This window comes from Vipera ursinii (assembly GCF_947247035.1).
Source record: "Vipera ursinii genome assembly, chromosome: 1".
In the NCBI taxonomy this organism is placed as follows: Eukaryota; Metazoa; Chordata; class Lepidosauria; order Squamata; family Viperidae; genus Vipera; species Vipera ursinii.
In genome coordinates, this window is record NC_139512.1 from 91,881,998 (window position 1) to 91,902,200 (window position 20,203).

The window sequence follows — 20,203 nt, forward strand, 5'->3', positions numbered from 1 at the left end:
AATACACATAAGTCCAAATCGATTCTCCTGAATGTGCATGCATGTTTTGCTGAAAACTGACCAAAAAGTTGCATAGTGTGGTCACCAAATTGCAGGATGCTGTAATCACTTGTAAAAGTTAGCCAGTTGACAAGTGCCCAAAATGCAGTCATTTCACCACAGTGGGGGCAGTGTAACATTTTATGATGACAGGAAGTGCTTTATGGGCCATAAAGCATCCTGTCTGTGGTCATTGTAACTCTGAACAGTCAATAAACAAATGATTATATGTTAAAGACAACTGTATAGATATAATTCAGCTACATGAATTAGCAGATCACATGAGCAATAGAATATTCTTTCAAAAAGTAATATATATTTTTGAGAGTACAAAGTAAAAAATATCATTACTGGCATAACGGGGAAACTATTATGTCTTAAGTGAATCCTCCCAATGACTCCAGCTGACTTAGTTCAGGACCTGCTATTTAAATTTAAAGAATGTCCTCAAATAACACTACTTCAGAACTTTTTAAAAAAAATTGAACAAAGCCAGCGTGGTGCAGTGATTAAAATGTTGGACTAGAACAGAGATCTCCAACCTTTTAGGCACCAGTTCCGTGGAGAAAGGTTTTTCCATGGACTGGGGAGTGCATGGTTTTGTGTGCTGCCTGCATCCCACAGATGGGGCTTTGCTTGTTTGTGCAGACCAGTTGCTGGCATGCTGCGGCCTGGTACCGGTCCATGGAATGGGGGTTGGGGACCCCTGGACTAGAAGCTGGGAGACTCAAAAGTTCATCCTTTGCTTTGAAAGCTCACTGGTTGACTTTGGGCCAATTACTCTCTGTCTCTGCCCAGAGAATAATTGTTGTGGGGGGGGGGAAATGAGAGGAAGAAGTACTAAATACCTCTGCACTGAGTCCTAAATGAAAGATGGGGTATGAAATTAAAAGAATAAAATGAATGTCATCTCCTTATTCATTCAGTTGGAATTTATCTTTCCCTTTCATATCAGCTAAGAATTTGGGGGCATTAACTGCTTCCACAAAAGTCATTGTTTCCCCATACAGTATGGAAAGTACCCATGAATTGTGAATTTCCTGATCAGAATTGGAGATGTCCAAAGCAAAGGCATAAGCGATGAAGGCAAATGTTTACAGATATCGCTGCTACAAACCTGTAAAGTTTTGTTCAGTGATTAGCTAGTGCTTATCAGGAGTTGGTGAATTTTCCTGCCTGAGCAGTTACTTCTGTTCAGCTTTTTTGCAACTAGCTTTGTTCTCACATACAGTATCTTGTTCCTTCCTTTCCCAATGCTACTACTGCATTCCTTCTCCCATCTGTAACCTGTGTTTTTTTCCCTCCTTTTCCTCCTCTCTGCTAGGAGGGTACTTGCATATTTATACAAATTTCATTTCTATATATGGAAGTCATGGGCATGTGAGACACAGAATAATTGGTTTATCAAATTAAGATACAGTTAATATTGCAATTAGCTACTGTTTTATGTAAACGATCAATTTGAATTAGTAATTTTTAATTTAATTTTCCTGGCTCTACTGATTTTGAAATATTGTTTCTGGCAGGTACAAATAGTTACATGTACCACATTTAGCCATTTATTAAGGGTGAGGGACTGGAATTAGCAACTGTACATCAAAAAAAGGTGAGGAAACTTGGGCTACATTTGGCAACACATTTCTATCTATTTCTCTTTAGCAGGGATTGTGATAAATTCAGGGTGACCTTGAGCTTCTACTTTTTAGCATAACTTTACTAATTCAAGGAACTTGGGAACTTTCCATGCATAATATACCATCACTATAATTACAGTACAAATCATGTTTAACTGTGCAATTAACCAATAATCTGAACTCAAGCCAAGTTCATGAACAGCAGCTACACAGTGTTAAAGAAAGAACTCAGTGAATTCAGATTTCTGCTTTCAGTGTAAAAGGACATTGTCCAAGAGATGAACCACTTCAACATTCATCCAATATTGCTTATGGAGCAGCAAAGAAGACAAGCAGTTGAATGAAAAAAGAAGCCAGAAGTATTGATCTACAATCAAAATTTGAAGTTAAAGTAGAACTTTTGGTTCATGTTGCTGATTTCACTTCATAAAAATAAATTTAGGTGCTAGAGGTTAAACTAGATGCAACATTTTCCTATCATTGTCTCAACGTAGAGCTAAATTAGAGCAACAAAGATGGTCAGGGGACTGGAGGCTAAAACATATAAAGAATGGTTGCTGGAGTTGGGAATGTCTAGTTTAATGAAGAGAAGGACGAGGGGTGACATGATAGCAGTGTTCAGGGGCTGCCACAAAGAAGAGGGAGTCAAACTATGGTCCAAAGGACCTGAAAGCAGGACAAGAAGCAATGGATGGAAACTAACAAAGACAGAAGCAACCTAGAACTAAGGAGAGATTTCCTGATAGTTAGAACAATTAATCAGTGGAACAACCTGCCTCCAGAAGCTGTGAATGCTCCAACACTGGAAGTTTTTAAGACAGCTATTTATTTGTCTGAAATGGTATAGGCCAGGGTTTCCTGCCTGAGCAGGGGGGTGGATTAGATGACCTCCAAGGTCCCTTCCATCATCATCATCATCATCATCATCATCATCAATATCAATATATATCGGGAAAAATCAAGATTTCAATCCAAAGAGACAAGGTCCTATGGCACCATCATCAAAGAGACTTCTATGATTTGTAAACATGGCTAAGTCCTTATAGGTTGCTGCCAAACATTCAAGTCTTGCTTTTCTCAGGTCTTGTTGCTCCTTCTCTCCTGTAAGTAGAAAGTAGAAATAACAGTGTTAGGTCTTTACAGAATTTACACATCTTTTATTTGTTTAATCATTCCCAACACTATAAAAAACCTTCTTCAAGATCTCAGCTCTTCCTTCTCCTTTATCATATCAGCTCAATGGCACCTGTAACCCTGGAGGAAAAAAATAATCGTCTGCTCCTGTCCAAAATCTAGAATATTTGTCTCTTCTAAGATTGGATAGAATGTGCTGGTTTTGGGTAGTGATAAAGGTGTTAGGATTGAAACAAACAGACCACGAATTCCAGTTCTACCTTAGGTACAAAGCCATCTGGGTGACCTTGGACCAGACCAGGAAGGAGGCAATGGCAAACCACTTCGGAAAAAAAACTTGTGAAGAAAACTGCAGGAGATGGTCCAGGCAATTAACAGGAGTCAAAACACTGGACCGAGTCATAGATTGATGTACCAATTATATGAAAGGATAACACAGTTATCCTTGCAAGGACAGATAAAGGTAAAGGAAAAGGTTCCCCCGCACATGCGTGCTAGTCGTTTCCGACTCTAGGGTCCGGTGCTCATCTCTGTTTCAAAGCCGAAGAACCAGCGCTTGTCCGAGGACGTGTCTGTGGTCATGTGGCCGGCATGACTGGACGCCAAAGGCGCACAGAACGCTGTTACCTTCCCACTGTAGTGGTCCCTATTTTTCGACTTGCATTTTTACATGCTTTCAAACTGCTAGGTTGGCAGAAGCTGGGACAAGTAACAGGCGCTCACTCTGCTATGCGGCACTCGGGATTCGACCCGCCAAACTGCCAACCTTCTGATCAGCAAGCTCAGCATCCTAACCCACTGAGCCACCACGTCCCTTGCAAGGACAGATACTGAAGCTCAAATACTTTGGTCACAAAATGAGAAGAGAGGACTCATTGTAAAAGACTGATGTTGGGAAAGATTGAAGGCAAAAGGAGAAGGGGATGGCAGTGGATGAGAAGGTTAGATAGCATCATGATGAATGGACATGAAATTTGGGCAAACTCTCAGACAGCTGGGGACAGGGAGGCCTGGGCTACTATGGTAGATGGGTCATGAAGAGTTGGACCTGACTTAGCAAGTAAACAACAGCATCATAACACAATTACATGTAACTAGTATTAAGAAATTATTGATTTTTTATTGCTTCTATGGAAAAAATCTTGCCATTCCCCCCCCCCCAAAAAATCAATTTGGTATTCAGGTATTCAGTCTAGGACTGAATTTTAACAGTTTTGACATGGAAGTTACTGTTTCTTTAGTTCTACTAACAGTGGTTGCTTTCCCAAATGTATATCAACATGCATATCATAGATGCTAAATGATCCAAACATTTTCAAAATAAAGAAGAGATTACTGTAGGTGATAGAGGCACCTAAAGTTCACCAAAGCCGTCTTTTTTTCTCATACTGATGTGTTTCTTTTCTTCTTAAACTCTGATCATTTTGTGAGTTATGCTCACAACAGTATTATTCTAACTCCTTTCATGCTTTCTCCTCCCCCTCCCCCTCAGCAATCATCAGAAAAGTAGAGAAAGTCATTTTGTTTTCAAAACTCAGGCAATAAATCTACTTGGGATAAAGACATATGAAGATAGTTGTAGGCAGCTAAACCATTTTTAAAGATGGTTAATCCTTTTTTTACCCTCACGGTTAAAGGCTACAAATAATATCAAATATACAGTATCATTCTTTCCACTCACCTGTACAGTATTATATCTTTTTTTTGGTGGGGTGTGTGTGTGAAAAGAAATTGTGGTTACCAGAGAGATGGAGGTGCTTGTTGCATTCAATTTACATTGTGATTAGTAGAAATGGACAGTTTGGAGAATAAAAATATTGAAAACTCAGCTGTGAGTACTCCGCTAGTATTCAGCAGCCACAGCATTTCAAAAGCAGAAGTATGGCATACAGAGACTGGTAAAGGAAAAAAAATGGAAAAGAAGATTCAGGCCTCCTGACCAATCATATCCACTACTAGGGTTTCCTGCTGTTACTTGGAAAGTTAATTATAACTGCACAAACACAATTGTACAGATTGGGGCAGAAATTTGTACACGCATGATTCAAGTGAAAAGGTGTTATTCAAACTTCAGATGCTTTTTTTCAGAAAACTCTGATTTAATATCGCAATTACTATATAACATGCTTTAAATATACCAAAATATATGTGTCTCTGATGCCCAACAATCAAGTATGATTTAAGGACCTGCTTCAGATTGATGTCTAAGAGACAGACAGAGAGAAAAATAGCAATAGCACTTAGAGTAACATACTGCTTCACAGTGCTTTACAGCCCTCTAACTGGTTTACAGAGTCAGCATATTGACCCTCAACAATCTGGGCCCTCATTTTACTGATCTCAGAAGGATAATAATAATAATAATAATAATAATAATAATAATAATAATAATAATAATAATAATAATAATAATAATAATAATAATAATAATAATAATAATAATAATAATAATTTAATTTTTATACCGCCCTTCTCCCGAAGGACTCAGGGTGGTGTACAGGGCAATGCAATAAAATACAATATATAAAAATTAAAAGAAATATTAAATACAGTAGCCCAATTAAATAAATTAATACAAAATGTTAAAATACCCCTAAACCCATCAGACCAGGCCGGCTTGTTCAAATAAATATGTTTTTAGGTCACGTCGGAAGGAGCGACGGTCGGGAGCCATCCAGAGCTCCACCGGTAAACGGTTCCAAAGGTCTGGCGCGCCCACAGAGAATGCCCTCCCCCTGGGGGCCACCAACGGCACCCTGAGGAGGCCCTCTCTGTGGGAGTGCACTGGACAAAGGGAAGTTGATGCCGGCAGCAGATGCTCCCGTAAGTAACCCGGACCCATGCCATTTAGGGCTTTATAGGTCGTAACCAGCACCTTGAATCTTACCTGGAGGACAACCGGAAGCCAATGCAGCTCACGGAGTAGAGGTGTTACATGGGAGTATCGGGAAGCCCCCACCACCACTTGCGATGGAAGGATGAGTCAACCTTGAGCTGATGAGAATTGAACTCCTGGAAGTTGGCAGAATTAGCCTGCAATACTGCATTCTAACCACTGTGCCATTACCAAATAGAGAGAGACAGAGAGAGACAGAGAAGTAGAGAGTTGGGAGGGGGGAATATGCTATTCCTCTGACTGATTAATTGATTCCCTCCCAGATGCATTTCTAAAAACAAATGGTTTTTTTTGGCACTTGATTCCATTGACTTTGTTGCCATGCTCCATGATTTGTCCACAGAAAATTAATGTCTACTACTTGCTTTCCCTATGACATGTGTCTAAATACCAGCAAGTTTGTTCACAGTGACCTACAGTGGTGCAGCAAGATGAAAGTGCTAGTTGTCCATTTCCTGATAGATAGGGGAGATTTTCTTCCTGAGTGACAATCATTCAGATGTTCCTGAATAAATTGACAATGGCTTTATTGACAATGGCGGACGTGTTGGGCTGAGCTCCGCGAGCTCCGGTTGCTGGGCGTCCCTTGGGAGCCCCCCAGGGGTCCTTTTGAGCCCCTGGGTAGGGGATTTAGACTATTAATTTTAGAGGCAAAGAATGAGGTAGCTTGCTGTTCGTTTTCTCCCGTCTGTGAGTGGCTGCTTCCATCTGCTCCGTCTGCTGCTTCGCCCGCTGTTTCCATCTGCTTCGTTTGTGCTGCCGCTGTGTTCGCTGTGTTTGGTTTCGGCCTGCCGGTTTCTACAGCCTCGGCGTCTCCGGGCTGCTTCGCCTCGACGTCTCCGGGCTGCCTTGGGCTGCTCTTGACGGGTTGTAGCTGGTGGTGACGGCGTTCTCTGCTGCTTCGGGCAGTAATGCTGTTGCTTCTGGCCGGCTCTCGGCGGTTTTCGGCGTCTCTGAGGTTCCAGCTGATCGGCGGCGGCCTCGGAGTTCCAGCTGATCGGCGCCTCCATTTTGGCGCTTCCGTGTTGGCGGCGATGTCAGCAGCGGCCTCGGAGTTCCAGCTGGTCGGCGGTGGCCTCGGAGCTCCAGCTGATCGGCGCCTCTATTTTGGCCCTTCTGTGTTGGCGGCGATGTTAGCGGCGGCGGCGGCGGGGAGCTCTCTGTTGGACCTGCCTCGGGCCGCTTTCGGCGGCTGCGGCGTCTTCGGGCCGTTTCGACGGTGGAGGGGACGACCGTTGGTCAGCTTGGTGGCAGAGATGTCCCTGGTATTGTTTTTCGAGCCGCTGCCGGCGGCGGAGGTGGCGACGGTGACGGCATCCTCGGGCTGCCTTTGGCAGTGGAGAGGACGACCGCGGCGACGACGGTGGTGTTGCTGCTTCGTTTGCCTTGTTCCGGCCTTCGACGGTGATGGCGACGACGGCGTTTTCGGGGCTTGCTGGCCCGTTCCATCGGCAGTGATATGGCGGTGGTCGGTGCTTTTCCATCTGGTCTGCGAGGGCCGTAGCAGCTCCGGTGGACTGCCAATTACTAACTCTCCATCTGCCTCTCTATTCCCCTTTGGACTGGGACGGACCTGGGTGCAGGCCGCAGTGGGAGAGCGGCCTGTTTTCACATCGGCACTCCCATAGAGGTGGGAGCTCTATGGGTTATGCCCCACCCAGGGTGTACATTCTTGACCATCCCCCTGGTTCAGACTCTCGACCGGTCGTGGGAGGACGGGTTGGGGTCTGCCCCCGGGAGCATCCAACCGGGTGGCAGTAGGTTGGTTGATGGCCTGAATGTTTTACTTCCTTCCTTTAGAACCTCCTACTGGACTTTTCCATTATGGGACTGCCTTATCTGGACTTGTTGGACTTATGTATAGATACTCCAGCACGGACTTGCTCGCCCTCAGGGGTGCCCCCCTCTCCTGGGTGCGTCCCGCCTTTTTCGCCATTCCCAGTCTTGATGAGGGGCCCAATTATTGGGACCCTGAGAGATGGCCGGGTAAGGTCAGGGGCTCTCGATCCAAATTTAATAGGAGGCCCCTGGTTACTTTTTTAGTTAATTTTTTTAGGGGGTTAGGGAGGGGGGCGGGGGGTAATGGTTGTTTGACTATGGGGGGTGGCCATACAACCACGGTGCAGGCCAGGCCTGGGTCTGACTGCGTTCAGGGGGAGCGGGGTGTGGTTACATCTGGGGCTCAGGAGCGGGTCGTGGGATTGCCGATTCCCACGACACTGGGGTATGGCAGCAGGCGTATGGACAGAGGGCCGTATCGTTACCGGGAGGGCCGTCCCCGCTGTTTACAAGCGGTGAGGCGCTCCGACCCTCTGTTTCTTCCCCGAGGTGCCGGGAGCGAGGATGCGCAGCCTCCTGAGCTCCGGCTGGTGTACCTGAATGCCAGGTCCGTGGTTAATAAGGCTCCCCTTGTGCGGGATTTGGTGGAGGGTGAGCATGCGGACCTGGCTTGTATTACCGAAACCTGGTTGGGCCCAGAGGGTGGGGTCCCTTTGGTTGATCTTTGCCCACCAGGTTTCCGAGCGTTACACCGGCCCCGGGCTCATGGTAGGGGCGGGGGAGTGGCGGTAGTTATCAGGGAGACCTTATGTCCGCGGGAGACCACCGTCCCTCAGATAGTCGGGTGTGAGTCTCTCTTTTTGAGGTTTGGTTCGGGGGCGCAGTTGGGCTTGCTGCTGGTGTACGTTTCGCCTAGTCACACAGCGGCAGCCCTGCCTGAGCTACTCGATGTCCTCTCCGGTTTGGTGATTGAGTTCCCCAAACTTTTAGTTTTGGGTGACTTCAATCTACCATCCCTGGGAGGGTCATCTGAGTTGGCTCGGGAGTTCATGGCTTCCATGACGGCCATGGACCTGACGCAGGTAATTTCTGAACCAACTCATGAGGGAGGCCACACCCTGGACCTAGTTTTTTTATCTGGACGATGGCTGGATGATCTTGGTGGGGGCTCTCCATTTATCATGCCCCTGTCATGGACGGATCATCACCTCCTGCGGCTGGTCTTCCGTTTTACCACCCCCCGCCGTGGGGATACGGAACCAATTAGATGGTACCGCCCCAGGCGCATAATGGACCCTGATGGGTTCCAGGCAGTGCTGGGATCCCCACCTGCTTCCGTCGCTCACAACTCGGCGGATGCCTTAGTGGAAGCCTGGGAAAGGGCAGCCACTGAGGCACTGGACCGAGTTGTACCCTTGCGGCCCCTGACCCGGCGCAGATCCCAATGAGCTCCATGGTTCTCCGCGGAGCTCCGGGAGATGAAGCGTCGGAAACGGGGCCTAGAGAGCTGCTGGAGGTCCAGCCGATCCGAATCCGACCGATTGCGGTTAAGAACCTATATTAGGTCTTATCTCGCTGCGATGAGGGTGGCGAGGTGTAATTACTTCTCCACCCTCATCGCGTCCGCAGATAATCGCCCGGCCGCCCTGTTTAGGGTGACTCGCTCACTTCTTAATCAGGAGGTGAGGGGGGATCCCTTACAGGGTCGTGCCGAGGAGTTTGGTCAGCATCTGTCGGACAAAATCGCTCGGATTCGGACCGGTTTGGACTCCAGCTGGGCAGAGTCTGACGATCAGGACACGGGCGGTCTTGTCAATGTTATCTGGGAGGAGTTTGATTCTGTGACCCCTGATGAAGTGGACAGGATTATGGGGAGGCTGAGCTCCACCACATGTTTATTGGACCCGTGCCCTTCCTGGCTGGTTTATGCAGCTAGGGAGAGGACACGAGGCTGGTTCCAGGCGGTGATATCTGCTTCTTTGAGTGAGGGTAATTTCCCCACCGTCTTGAAGGAGGCGGTGGTGAGACCCCTCCTCAAGAAGCCTGCCTTGGACCCAGCTGTGTTGAACAACTTTCGTCCAGTCTCCAACCTTCGCTTTCTTGCGAAGGTTGTTGAGAGTGTGGTGGCGCATCAGCTCCCTCTGGTCCTGGATGAAGCGGATTATCTGGACCCGTACCAATCGGGTTTCAGGCCCGGGTACAGCACGGAGACGGCATTGGTCGCTCTGGTGAATGATCTCTGGAGGGCTCGGGATAGGGGATGTTCCTCTGTCCTAGTCCTATTAGACCTCTCAGCGGCTTTCGATACCATCGACCATGGTATCCTGCTGCGGCGTCTCAGGGGATTGGGAGTGGGAGGCACAGTTCTTCGGTGGTTCTCCTCCTATCTCCTGGGACGTTCGCAGTCGGTGTTGGCAGGGGGGCAGAGATCGGCCCCTAGGTCTCTCGTTTGTGGAGTTCCTCAGGGGTCGGTTCTCTCGCCTCTCCTGTTCAACATCTACATGAAACCGCTGGGTGAGATCATTCGTGGTTTTGGAGTTGGGTATCATCAATATGCTGATGATACCCAACTTTTTATTTCTACCCCAAACCACCCCAGTGATGCCCTCGCTGTGATGTCCCGTTGCCTGGAGGCGGTTCGGGTCTGGATGGGGAGGAACAGACTTCAACTCAACCCGGACAAGACTGAGTGGCTGTACATTCCGGCATCCCGGGACATTCAAATTGTTCCATCCCTTTCTATGGGGGGTGAGCTGTTACCCCCCGTGGATAGGGCTCGCAACTTGGGAGTCCTCCTAGATTCACGACTTACCTTGGAAGATCATGTAGCAGCTGTGACTAGGGGGGCTTTCGCCCAGGTTCGCCTGGTGCGCCAGTTGCAGCCCTATCTGGACCGGGATGCCCTGTGTACGGTCACTCATGCGCTCGTGACCTCTCGCCTTGACTACTGTAATGCTCTCTACATGGGGCTTCCCTTGAAGACCACTCGGAAGCTCCAACTGGTACAGAATGCGGCCGCGAGAGTTGTCTTGGGAGTTTCCCGGTACTCCCATGTTACACCTTTGCTCCGCGAGCTACATTGGTTACCAGTTGTCTTCCGGGTGAGGTTCAAGGTCTTAGTGACGGTTTTTAAGTCCCTACATGGCATGGGTCCGGAATACCTCGGGGACCACCTGCTGCCGGCGTCAACCCCCCTCCGCCCTGTGCGTTCCCACAGAGAGGGCCTCCTCAGGGTGCCTCCAGTCAGAGAATGCCGGCTGGTGGCCCCCAGGGGGAGGGCCTTCTCTGTGGGCGCCCCGGCCTTATGGAATGAACTGCCGGTGGAGCTCCGGATGGCACCGGATCTCCGCTCCTTCCGGCGCGGGTTAAAGACCCACCTGTTTGAACAAGCTGGCCTGGCCTGATGGGGAGTTAATTTGGGTTTTTAAATATTTGTATATTTTACTGTTTTATCTTGGGCATTAATTTAATTCTATTTTAACTTTTGTAGTTTTGTACTTTTATTATCTGCCCTGTTCACCGCCCTGAGTCCCTAGGGAGAAGGGCGGTATAAAAATTTAATAAAACTAAACTAAACTAAACCCCCTGGAACCCTGAGCCAATGGCTATAACCTGGCTATGCTGGCTACTGACAATATTCATACTGACTAACTATCAGGAAAATGAAGTTAATTCTAGGTAGCAATTTATAATATAGTTGTCAAATGGCCCTTGGAACTTCTATTAGTGTTAATAAATGTGCATATTTATTCCCAAATGAAACACTTTGCAATATGTGTGTCCAGTTGCAAGTTGAATTCATTTTTATTTCTTGCAGTTTCTTTGCAAGGGGGACCACCTGCTGCCGGCGTCAACTTCCCTCCGCCCTGTGCGTTCCCACAGAGAGGGCCTCCTCAGGGTGCCTCCGGTCAGAGAATGTCGGCTGGTGGCCCCCAGGGGGAGGGCCTTCTCTGTGGGCGCTCCGGCTTTATGGAACCAACTGCCGGTTGAGCTCCAGACGGCACCAGACCTTCGCTCCTTCCGGTGCGGTCTGAAGACCCATTTATTTGAACAAGCTGGCCTGGCCTGATGGGGGACATTAGGGTTTTTAATGGGTTTTTATATTGTTACTGTTTTTATCTGGGCAATTGTTTAATTCTCTTTTAATTTTTGTATTTTCTATTTATATATGCCCTGTTCACCACCCTGAGTCCTTCGGGAGAAGGGCGGTATACAAATTTAATAAAATAAAAAATAAATAAATAAATAAATTTGGACTATTGTAGCTGCTCTTTCTGTACCTAACTATCATCCTGTTTTTATAAAAAAAATCATCCTGCTGCTGTTCACTATAACATTAATATAAAGATCTTAAGTCATAACTCCTCTCTTTAGAGCTCCAGAAATCATATTCTCCATCAGTCCTTCTTGGTCTTTATCTAATTCTTTCTTTCTTTCTTTCTTTCTTTCTTTCTTTCTTTCTTTCTTTCTTTCTTTCTTTCTTTCTTTCTTTCTTTCTTTCTTTCTTCCTTCCTTCCTTCCTTCCTTCCTTCCTTCCTTCCTTCCTTTCTTTCGTTTGGTATTTTCATGTTAGTGTTACTCTGGCAACTGCAAATCTCTGCAATTTTCTTGACAAGACTTTCAGAAGTTGTTTGCCTTTTTTCCTAGGGCTGAGAGAATGTGATTGGGCCAAGATCACCCAGCTATCTTTGTATCTAAAGCAGGACTAAAATTTGCATCTCCTAGTTTCTAGTTTGGGGCCTTAACCTCTCCATCAAATGTCTTTCTCTTAATGCAATAGGATGGTACTAAAGGCTTCCTTGCTTGAAGAAGCTTCAAGCATAGCATTCCTTTAAAGTTACCTTGAGAAATGATATGGTCCTCTATTACTAAAAAGGCAAATTGATGGACGTTTCTTGCATTCTAACACTTAGAAGCAGAAGATGTTATATGTGCATGAATGAAAGTGTCTATTACTCTCATCTGATCAAGAACTTGGTGATCTTGGAGAAATAATAATAATAATGATGATGATGATGATGATGATGATGATGATGATGATGATGATGATGATGATGTTGGAGGGGACTTTGGAGGTCATCTAGTCCAACCCCTTCTCAGGCAGAAAACCCTATACCATTTCAGGCAAATGGCTGTCCAGTCTCTTCTTAAAAACTTCCAATGTTGGAGCAATCACAGCTTCTGGAGGCAGGTTGTTCCATTGATTAATTGTTCTAACTGTCAGGAAATTTCTCCTTAGTTCTAGGTTGCTTTTCTCTTTGGTTAGTTTCCATCCGTTGCTTCTTGTCCTGCCTTCAGGTGCTTTGGAAAATAGCTTGACTCTCTCTTCTTTGTGGCAGCCCCTGAGACATTGGAACACTGCTATCGTGTCACCCCTTGTCCTTCTCTTCATTAGATTAGACCAGGGGTGTTAAACTGCCAGCCCATGGACCAGACACGTCATCCAGAAGCCCCACCGACTCCATTGCCGGCAGTGGGAAAACCGTCACAATACATTGTGCAACGTCACATGACGTTGCGAGTTTGACATGTCTGGACTAAACATACCCAATTCCAGCAACTGTTTCTTATATGTTTTAATTTGTGACCATGTTCTTAGCATATAGCTTTTCCCTCAGTTTACCGATCTATGATAAAGAATCTTTTTTTAACCTGTCAGTAACCTCAGTGGCTTCATTAATATAATGACTTACAGTCCATGCTGCTCTATTAAGAAATTTCACTATTCTATACTACTTAAAAGCAAGGCTTTTTTTCCTCATAGAATGCCTAGAACGGAGTTCTGGCACCTTTTTTGGATGGAACCTTGTAGGGTAGGCAAGGTGGGTTGTATGATGTGTGTGAGTTCTGGCACCTTTTTTTTTTAACAAAAAAAGCACTGCTTAAAAGCAAGATATTTTTGTTTAATGGCTGAATTTAAATTCTACATCTGTTTCAAAATTCTCTAATGGTAAACCTCCATTTACATCTGTTTAACTTTATACTCATAACAATTTTGAAATATTAGTCTGATGCCTCAACACACCTTTCTCCACAATCATAAAAGAAAATTCACTATATTAACACTCTACCTTAATTCAACCACAACTCCAGGTTTGACATGTATAATCCACTTGCATTGGGCATTCAGTGGATAGTTCTCCAATAAAATATGACCCTTGGAAGCTTGGAGAACCTGTCCAAGAGGTTCAAACCTGTCCAAGAAGTATACAAAATATTGTTGGGTTTCTCTTATTTGATCTGCCATAAGCATTGTCTCTTCTTTCACTTTTACTAAGACTACAAAAGAAGCACCATATGAATTATTTTGTCCTGGAACCTTTAAAAGCTTTTTAAAATGACTTAGTCATTCTTGCTAATAATGCAAACACTTATTACAATTCAATATAATATAAAGATAAAGAAGAATGAGCTAAATCTTCTTTATCGTGACCATGACATATACTTAATTCTAATGAGCAACTTTGCTGCAGGTTGCTTTAAGGAGAACAGTTAGTTTCAGAATCTAAGAGCTGGCATTTTCAAGACATATGAACAAGCCCTCTAGGGAGAGATAAAACAGTATCTATTCATATTGAATACCATTTTTTCATAGCTTTACATTAACAGTTTTAAGACCCAATAAGATATATTATGACAGCCTTGGCACACAATATTTCAAAATCTGTGCATGTATGTGCTTTGACAAATAACTTAGTTCATCTTGAATACAATGTCTCAACTAAAGAAGATGGATTAAACATCTGATGAAATAGAGTTTAGGCCATGAGAACTTAAATTTAATAAATCTGTTAATCTGAAGATGACAAAAGGCTCTTTGTTATTTTTTTTCTGTCATAAATACATTGAAGAATTTCTAGACATGGGCATTCTATACTGATTCAGGAGACTGATCAGTATTATTTTATTTATTTTATTTTATTTTAATCACATTTATATCCCACCCTTCTCAGAAGACTCAGGGCGGCTTACAATTTAAGCACAAACCAATATGCTTAGCAATAGCCTTCATTCTATGTATATGCCTGCTTATTAGGGCTTTCGGGGCCCCCCAAGTGGCATTTTTACACAGTCAGCTTAATTGCCCCCAACAATCTGGGTCCTCATTTTACCTACCTCGGAAGGATGGAAGGCTGAGTCAACCTTGAGCCTGGTGGGACTCGAACCTGCACTAATTGCAGGCAGCTGGTGTTACTTAAGGAGGCATTAGCCCACTGCTCCACCAAGGCCCATCACCAAGTAAGCAAACATGCTAGGCAAATTAAACAAACTGAAACAAAAACGATTACAGAAATGGTTTTTCAGAGATGAACATGATGGAGGAGCAATATTTTCTGGAGTAAGAAAAAGTTGGTGATTTTAATATCACAAATAATTTCTGAAGGTGTTTTATATCAATAGGAAAATACCTAATTTAAAACTATGTTTGTTGAAAAGGATAAAAGGTTGTATAATCTGAATTGCTAAACTCTAGACCTTGAAACATAGAGGCAAGATACAAACTAAGTGTTAAAGAAAGAATTTAGGATGAAAATTTTGCATCCTGAAAATGCCTAAAGTTAACATGCTGGTTTGGTGTAGAAGTTATAATTGCTCTAAGTAATGATATTCCCAACAATGATTTATTAAATAAGCCACAGATAGCTGGATTTATATGTGGTCAGTCATAATCCATACATTACAATGAGATTCCACTAACACAATTAACCATACAGTAATTTTTTAAAAAAATTAAAACTACATTCAATCTTCTAAAAATTCTTCATTTTTTTATAAATGTTTAAAAATGTCTACCAGTATAATTTTCAGATCACAATGTGAATTGCATGTGCCTTCTATACATCAGTTCAGAAAACCTTATTTTGATATTGGTTTTGTGTTTTGTCCTGGGATGACCTATTAGACTTTTTTCTTGCAGGGTTTGGTACTTACAGTGTCCTGAAACTTTGATTAATTAATGAAATGAATGACATTTATTAAGTTCCCCATGAATTGTTCAAAATAAATCAACATGGTTAGAGAAAGTATTAAAAAGAATCTTCAGGTTGTCTTTTGAAAATCATCTAAAGTTACCTACTTGGAATTGTCACTTCAGCTACTATGAGTGAAGATTTTCCACTTTGTGATATGTCCAATTAGTAATTTTCCTTTAGACAAGATAGTCTAATTATTTTTAAGTAAGCAAAAAAGGACAAATATTGAAAAGCCATATAAATGACATCTATTCCATCTATTCCATCATAATTTGTTTGTCTAATAAAGACTAAACCTTTCTTTTATGAGATGAGATTTTGAAGCCCGTCAGATGTGGTATATATGGTATTGCTTCCAATTATAAAGTAGGTTGCACAAATTGAATTTTCTGTCACATCAACTCTGGGAGTTGAAGTCCACAAGTCATAAAAGGGCCAAGTTTGAAGACCCCTGTTCTAGAGTTTGCTTTAAATTAATGCCATCTTAGTAAAGTTATGTGAATTGTAAGAATCTGTACTAAACCAATGATTTGTCAATGTGTAAATCAAATATGAAGCACAAAAAGCCCCACAACGTTGAATGCATAAAAGATTACAATTATCTGGATTGTAAAAAATCTGAACAGTGATTAGATGGCAGGAAAGAGGGGTTTTTCCCCTGTATCTATTTGTTGCCATCTAGTGGCCATTCATATTTTGCAGCCCATATACTGTACATTCACCTTTTCAGAAGAAGAGGAAGTTTGTCCAATACAGACAAATGAGCACCAAGTTGTATCTGAACAATGACAGATGCAGATCTGCATAGGAAACATGAACACATATGTTGCTTATATATTAGAGTACTCCAAACACAAGCAGATCGTTCTCTCTTTTCCTATAATGGAAAATAAAAGAATAAATAATGGCACTAAATTTTAATTTTACAATATTATAGTCTTTATAGTCAATCTTTAAATAACAAGAAAAAAATGACATGGGGATGCTGAGTCCAAAAATTCAAGGAAGCAATTTCAACTGTATGGTTAAAACCTTACCCTTTAAAAATCTCTATGACTCACATAGTGGTGGGGCTTCAACTGTGCAATGTTGTCACCTTAACTTTTTTGATCCTCAAGCAAATAGCCTGGATTGCTTAAAATTGGTTTATTGACTGGGCTTGCATAACACTGTAAGCCACAGTTTTCATACTAAACCAAAAGTAGAGAAACTATATTGTGGCTTAGAATGTTGTGTGAAGATCATCTTAATAACAAATCTTCTGAACTGATTCATCCTGGGTCACACAATCTTGTTTTTCTTGTAAGAAGAGTCACAAGGCCTTCTATCACATTTGTGGCAGTTCCTTTGTTTCCCTGTGTTCCTTCTATTTTGCTCTCTGATCCTGATCATTTTTGAGGGGGAAAAAAAACAAAACTCTTGGATCTTGGCTGTCCATAGCCCAAATCTGAGAATAAGACCTGAACTGAGTAAGAAGCAGTGACATTGTGCCCATATTATAGCATAGCAATTTATCTGTTTCAGCCTACTGTGACCTGCAACCTACCTACCTTATTTTGTAAACAGTGCTTGGAATATGATGGGGAACTTGTGGTTTGTTCAACAAATTATGTCTGAAAATACTGTGGATAATCAGTATGTGCTGTTTCAGGAAGATTCCTTCCTTCCTTCCTTCCTTCCTTCCTTCCTTCCTTCCTTCCTTCCTTCCTTCCTTCCTTCCTTCCTTCCTTCCTCCCTCCCTCCCTCCCTCCCTTTCTTCCTTTTTCACTTCCTCATGAAATCAATAGCTCTTTTATTCCATAGCAGGCAATTTATCATGCTGGTAGAAATGGGAGTTAAAATTCTCTCTTCTCATCCTTTCAGCCACATCCTCTGGAACAGACTTGAGAACAAGCTTTGAGGGTGAGAACCAGTGAAGACAAGACTGACTTTTCTCTGGAAATGTACAATAACAGTAAAAAGGTAAAAATCTAAATACAGGAATGAGAAAGGACAAATCATTTCAGGAAATATTTTTGAAATAGTGTCATCTCAGGAAAAATAAAATGTGCTCTGTGTTCTTTAACCTAAATGTAAATGTGGGAAAATTTCAGAATCCTTTTGATTTTCTTTTGTCTGAATAGACAGGAATATTCATTAAATGCAATAGGGTGTTGCTTAAAATGAATCATCTTTTTAGCTTATGGAAATTCGGGAGATTAAGCAAATTCTGGAAATCATTGACCTGAGACCCAATTTAATCAATGCTTTATGAGGTATCTTTAATTAAATGTCAAAAATAAGCAACTCTCTCTCTCTCTCTCTCTCTCTCTCTCATTATATATATATATATATATATATATATATATATATATATATATATATATATATATATATATATGCATTTTATATTCAGAAATTAAGGAATTGTAAGCATGGACTCCTTTGAGGATTAGAAGCATAAACAATCAAATTTATTTTCCAAAGCAATACTTTATAGCTCTCTCCTTATTTTCACTTTATTATTATCTCTTTTTTTGGCATGGCATTAGATTAGAACATTTTCTAGAATGCTGTCCTTCTTTATAGCATACATCCAGTATAAATTTGCTCAGAAGTAATAAGACATGTTAAGTGTGAAAATGCTTACTCATATAGCAATGGACATAGGATTGCAGTTGTTGGGGTGGTAGAGTTTTTGTTCCTTAAACAAAATTCAGTGATAATAAACTTGCTTCAGCTATGTGGCATAAATGCCTACAGTATATCATGCTTGATAGGTTAGTTTTTGTTTAGTGTTATCTGTGAATCAAGCCACTATGGCTTCTTCAGTGAACCATGGTTCAGAGCACACTAACTTGGCATGATATGGCCATTTAAGCTGTGCATATCCAGGTGCTATAGCAGAAAAGATGCATCTTCTAGGGCCTATCAAATGGAAATTCCATAGCTGACAGGGCCCAGGACCACCAGGGTGATCTTGATCCAGTCCCTCTCATTCAGCCCTATGAAGGAGGTAATGGCAAACACTTCCAAAATATCAAAATATGACTTTTCTGGGCAGTTGTCAGGAGTCTCAAAGCCACCATATATGTAATATAATAATAATAATAATAATAATAATAATAATAATAATAATAATAATAATAATAATAATAATAATAATAATAATAATAATAATAATATATCTGGTTGGTTTATAAGGCTGAAACCTACAATAAAATGAATTTGATAAAGAGGGAGTGAATAAGGAGATGCCTTCACTGGACCTTTAGCTATTTCTCTGTGCTTAAGTGAAGAAAATCCTGTTGGGACAAAGATGCTTTAAAAATACTCCTTTTGTTAAAGGAAGGAAACTGCTTTCCTTCCCATGGATGGATCTTACTAGAGATATACTTTATGTATACACATGGACACACATTCACACATAACATTTATATATCATAAAGCAGAGAGGTCCCCAACCCTTTGGGCACCAGGGACCAGTTCCATGGAGAGAGGGTTTTCCACGGAACGGAGGGTGCGTGGTTTTGTGTGCTGCCTGCATCCCATGGATGGGGCTTTGCTTGTTTGTGCGGACCAGTTGCGGGTATGCTGCGGCCCGGTACTGGTCCACAGACCGGGGGTTGGGGACCCCTGTATTAAAGCATAAAATGGCCATACATGAAGGCCATACATGCAGGCACAACAAAATTTAAAATAAAATTACTATCAGGCCCCGTCCGACGAGTCACCAAAAGAATGAAACCGGAACGGGAGCTGGTTCTTCTAGCCGTGTTTATTTTCCCGCATAAACAGTTGCTCAAAGACAAATGAAGTCAGCGTTGACTTCACAGCACAGTCAACGCTGTTAAATATCCGGCAGAGCCGACTCCCACCACCACACCCTTAATCACACCACCACGCCCCCACCCTACTTAAACACCGCCTCCCAAGATTCCCTCCTTTTGGCTCCCATCCCACCACCAATGCAGCCGGTAAGTTACCCCCCAGCCTAAACCTCCCTCCTTTCCCCCAGAACTCTGCCTAGGCTCCTTTGTCCCCTCACCGCCCCAGACCGCTGCAATTTGCGCTCTAAACCCCTCCCCGGCCCACCGGTCATCTCCGTCACCCCCTGGCCCACCCAGGCACCCATTCTTGTCCTGCAGCTCGGGCGCTGGGCGGCCATCGCGCAGTCCATCGCACAGCCCCATCCTGGCCTGTAAACAGCTTCTGGGAGCCTGCTGGCTGGTTCGCGGCCTCCCCAGCTGACAGGCGGCCCGCCGCTGTGCCGTTCTTGCAATTGTCCCATTCCCCGGCCCGTCGGAGTGGTGTGGGCGTGGCCAGCCGTTACCGGAGCCCGGCAGCATGGCGAGGAGCCGAGGAAGCCGGCGAACGGCCCTGCGGCCTGGTACGTTGTTCCGGGCGGTCACGGGGATGCTAGAAAGGGCCGTATGCTGAGCCGGCCCTCCGGGAGACGACGGGCGCCGGCAGGAGGCTTCGGGCAGCTGGGGAGGGCCATACGCCGACCTGGCCCTCTGGGAGACGATGGGCGCCGGCGGGAGGCTTCGGGGCCTGTCGGGGTGCTCGGCCGGAGCCTGGCAGTCTGGTGAGTCTCCCCACGGCCCATCCGAATGTCGGGCGTGCCCAGCCCGACATGCCGCCCCCCCTACCAAGGGTCCTCCTGCAGACGTAGAAAACAAGGGTTTAGCATCATTCACTATGCACACACCCCCATGTCCCCCACCCCCCGGCCTGCCAGGGTGGGCTCGGTGGAACGCCCGGAGCAA